The sequence below is a fragment of the Zingiber officinale genome, chromosome 6A (genome assembly GCF_018446385.1).
Source record: "Zingiber officinale cultivar Zhangliang chromosome 6A, Zo_v1.1, whole genome shotgun sequence".
NCBI lineage: Eukaryota > Viridiplantae > Streptophyta > Magnoliopsida > Zingiberales > Zingiberaceae > Zingiber > Zingiber officinale.
Window position 1 is genome coordinate 135,394,478 of NC_055997.1, and position 5,119 is coordinate 135,399,596.

General features: G+C 33.1%; 1 long non-coding RNA gene across 1 annotated transcript; it reads right to left on the minus strand.

The window, feature by feature from the left end:
• Window positions 1-262: 262 nt before the first annotated feature.
• LOC121994454 lies at window positions 263-1,420 on the minus strand. Its single transcript, XR_006115726.1, has 2 exons — window positions 1,264-1,420; window positions 263-591 (listed from the first exon to the last, which is right to left on the minus strand). It is a non-coding gene; the product is annotated as an uncharacterized LOC121994454 (long non-coding RNA).
• Window positions 1,421-5,119: the final 3,699 nt, after the last annotated feature.

Here is a 5,119-nt window from a genome sequence, read left to right on the forward strand (position 1 = left end):
GTTTATAAATCTGTTTTCAAATTAACAAAATAAAATTAATTTCAAATGTAAATTCTGTCTCTAATTTTGTTTTAAATCTGTTATTAATCTTGTTTATAAATCAGTTTACAATTCTATTTATAAATCTGTATATAATTTTATTTTTAAATTTATCATTAAATATTATTATATTATATTTTTATATTTTTCATCAATATATTTAATAATTCTTCATTTCAAATAAATTAAAAATTATTAAAAAGAAATAACTTCTAATTCCAAATGTATTATACAATTAACATTAAAATAAATAAATATTTACATTATCCAAACAAATTTGACCAATAATCAAACTATAAAGACTAAATTTTCCTAGATATAAATGATTTGTACATTCCATTTCTTGAATCATTTTCGAATCATCTCCTGAGATTTTCTTCCCTCTGCCTACTTTCTGTAATAACATGTTTTTTTTTCCTTTTCAATATTTTGTTCCTCCATCCTCGAGCTAATAACATCCATGCCTTCATTGCTCTCCCTGTCTTCGAATTTCATGAGATAAATTGCTTCTCTTGTATAGATTAATGAACCAACCAATTTTATTGAGAAAATCTAACAAATCAAAATATAAAACGAGTAAGTCTTACAATATCAGAATTTTTAATACAAAATAAATTAAAATTATACAAAAGTCATAATCAGTATCAATGATCACCCACTAATTAGTCCATAGTTGTTAATGCTAAAGAATTAACAAGGGAGTTTGGATATTGGATTCTAAGACTAAGATTTGAAATAGCAAAGCAAGTATAAAATCAAACCTAATGAATAAAATACAATGTAAGAATTGAGAGTTAAGTCTAACCTAACTACAATTGCAGAAAATAAAAGTCAACATAAAGTAATTAACGAAACTAAGCATGGAATAAAACCTAGAGCATTAAAGAAACCTAATCTAACTTAACCTAATTGAATTTAAATGAAGACATAAAACTTAACAATTGAAAGAGCAATACAAAGCAAGAGTTAAGTAAACTAAGATGTATCATATTGAACCTAATTATTGAAAGAGACATTTCACCGAACACACGACATGCAGGAATTAGAACCTAACTACGGAACATTTTATCAAACAAGTTGGGTGCCTGAAATAATTAAAGTCAAGTGCGTGCAATCTAATTAAGGGAGATCAAGTTTGATATAAGCATTCAATAAGAAACATAACACACATCCAACATGATAAAAGAAACAACCCAATAAATCTAATCAGGTTCATATTATTACCCTTATTAGCAGTTTGTGGCTCTTCCGACGATGGTAAATCTGTCCAACAACCCTCACTGCCTCAGAATTCACTGATACACAACATTGGCACAAATCCAGGCACAAATGGGGTCACCGCAGCAATGGATCTGCAATCCAGAAGATGTCAATCTGTTGATAAGCTGTGACGACTGTCAAACAGGGAATAGGAATAGAGATGACAACATCTCATACTTCCTTGTGGCTGACCAGATGGCCACGGCACAATTGAAGGGGGCAACGCGTGGTAACCCCTTGCAACTGCTGATACGCGGAAGAACAACCCTACTCTCCTGTGTACTTAGCTCTCCGACGGTGGCAGATGGAAGAGGAAGAAGTGGCAGCCGGTGAAAGAGATGGCGGCGACGCTAGCCACCCAAATTGCAGGTATTGTGGTCGGATGCATCTAGGGCAGAGATGCAAGGGGAAAATGTAGAAGAGGATCGGGCCGCCTGATAGCCCAGAGAGCTTGGTGTTGGTGAGGGTCGCGGAGAGAAGGACTGCTGTCGGCGGTGCTCTCGTGACAATCGGCGCGGTGAGGACCTTCGCGACGAGGAGACGATGGCAGAGGAGGGAAGATGACGCGGAAGAAGAAAAAGGGGTGCCGGTTGGAGAAGATGAGGAGAAGAAGAAGAGCAGAGAGTAAACGGCGCTAGAGATGAGGAATAATGGGGGCGGCGACGAGATAAGGTGAGCAAGGGTTCGGCGATTAGGGAGGAGTAGGGCACGGTGAGGAATTATAACCAAAATTGATTAATTAAATTAGAAAAATTAGGTTTATTTTAATTAAAGCCTAAGTAATTTCTTTTATCAACTCTTACAAAATTGGATATTCTAAATATGCATTTCTCAAGCCCGCAAATACATCCCCTCTAATTACGCCTTACGATTTTCGAAAAAAAAAAATCTTAAAAATTTCTAAAATTCTGTTAAGATTATTCCCCAATTAAATCTTATTATTTAATTATTATTATTATTATTTTATTACCGTAATTTAGGCTACGTTTGGTTGGGTGTAATGTAATCTAGCTTGTAATGTAATCAAATTTGTAATGTAATGTAATGTAATCTTGATTACATTACTACGTTTGGTAATGTAATGTATGTAATCTTTGATTACAAAGGTGATTACATTCTTTTGTTTGGTGTCTATTATTTTTTATAAAGAATGTAATTCATATTATTAAAAAATGACAAAAATATCCTGTGACCTCTATCGGCGGTCGCCACACCTCTGCCAGAGTTTGCGGTAACCATCGGCAACCAACCGACGGCGGCGGCCGGCGGCCGACCGACGACTGCGGTGGCCGGCGGCGACCAGCGGCGGCCGGCGGCGACCGGCGGCGGCCGGCGGCGACCGGCAGCGGCCGGCGGCGGCGGCTGACGGCGGAGGCCGGCGACCGGCGGCGGGCGACGGTCGACAACAGACTAGGGGTATATTCGGCATTTAAACTTTGGTGAAACAATGACCTCGTAATGTAATCGGATTACATAGCATTTGCTTTGTAATCCAGATTACAAATCTTCACTACCTTTTGTAATCCAGATTACATTACATTACAACTTTTAAATCAAACCAAACAAAATAATCGACTTTGTAATGTAATCCAGATTACATTACAAGGTAGATTACAGGCTACCAAACCCAGCCTTACAATAAAAGTGCACAATTATTAATAAAAATCAATAAAAATAACAAGAATTCAGGGACTGTAGGATGGACGACCTTATTGTCGCATGAGGGGGCTAATTGAAAAGGTCGCGAATCTTGCGACCTTGAGAAGCAACTGTAGACAACCTCAAGTGGTTGCGACCGATCTCACAACTACGTCCGACCTCGCAGCTGCGAACGACCTTGCAACCGTATGAGATGGCCACCAAGCACGAGAAAAAAAAAATCAAAGGAGGGGGGAAACGAATTTGTACCTGCTCTGATAAAGCCAAAGACAAAGCCAAAGCCAAATTAGGACGAGGAGAAAGGGTTAGAAAATCTAATTCTTATCTATTTTTATTTATAAAAAGTTATATGTAATTTCATATTAAATTTGGTTTAAATTCTTTCTTAAAGTTTTTTCATATATTATATTTTGTCAAAGTGAACCTATTTATAAGTTCATGTCTCTGATTTATATAAATATAAAACAGATTTTATTTTCATTTAAAATTTTCATTAAATATAAAACATATTTTATTTTCATTTAAAATTTTCATTAAATGTTTAAACGGTCACAAATTCCGTTTATAATCCATATTTATTTTTTAAATAAAATTTATACATAGCTTCGTATCAAAATTTGTTTTAAATTTCTTTTCAAATATTATATTTCATTAAAGTTAAACAAATTAATTATTATGTAATAAATCTGTATCTGATTTATATAAATTCGAAATAGATTTTATTTTCATTTTAACTTTTAATTAATTTATAAACCAAATTTGTCACATAAATTATACCGTCTCAAATTTTATAATTCATATTTATTTTTGTTTATAAAAATTTATATGTAATTTCGTTTTAAATTTGTTTTAGATTCTGTCTTATTTTTAAAAATATATATATAATTTACTAAAATGAAACGAATTAATAATTCCGTATTAAATCTGTCTCTGATTTATATAAATCTGAAACAGATTTTATTTCTGTTTTAACTTTTAATTAATTTATAAACAAAATTTGTCACAGAAATTATACTGTCTCAAATTCTGTTTATAATTCATATTTATTTTTGTTTATATAAATTTATATGTAATTTTGTTTCAAATTTGTTTTAAATTCTGTCTTAATTTTTTTAAAAATATATATTATTTACTAAAATGAAACGGATTAATAATTCTGTATTAAATCTGTCTCTGATTTATATAAATCTGAAACAGATTTTATTTTCGTTTTAAAAATCCGTTTCTGAAGCCCTGTTTTTTTGTAGTACGAGCCAGTCGACTCTCTTCCCGTGTCGTCCTTCTCGCTAGCCGCGTCTTCCGCTCGACTTCCTGTGCTCCTAAGCTCCTACACACTTAGACACAAGAGTTAAACCAAACAGGATCTAACTTAACTTGTTTGATCACATCAAAATACCTTGGGGTTCCAACACTTACCTTGCTAGACATTTGACCACCTTGACCTACCTGGATATGTCTTTGCTAATCATCTGGTCAACCGTAACTTACCTGGACTTCTCTTTGCTAGTCATTTGGTTAACCTTAACCTAACTAGACTTCTCTTTGCTAATCATCCAGTCAACCTTGACCTAACTAGACTTCTCTGTTCTAATCATCTGGTTAACCTTAACCTAACTAGACTTTTGTTTTCTAGTCATCTGATTAACCTAACTAGACATAGGTATATTGCCAAACATTAAAATCCTAAAGGCTGATTACACTAACACTTGAAATAAGACCTAACAGTAATTGCAGTACTAATTTCATTAACGAGATATATCAAATGTGGATGTAAGTATGAAAATGACACGAAATGGAATTTGTACATGCCCATTTTCAATAGTCCTTATCACCTAATACGAGTCTAAATCATGTTAATTGATATGTTATGCTATATTGTAATAGTAAACCATGATTCAACCTTATGATTCAAAATAGAGTTCTGCATCATATTGATAAATATTGTATGCAAAATTATAATAGTAAATCATGATGATATCTTTGTGTTAGAGAGTCAAAACCTTTTACACATGTAAACAACTTTAGTATGTACAATAAGCTAAAAAAATATATTTGTTCATTAATATAGAGCATTAGACCAAATATAGATTCCTACCAAATGAGTACTTCAACAAAAGGAAGAATCCTATATTTAACACATGTGATGAAACATTTTGGCTGA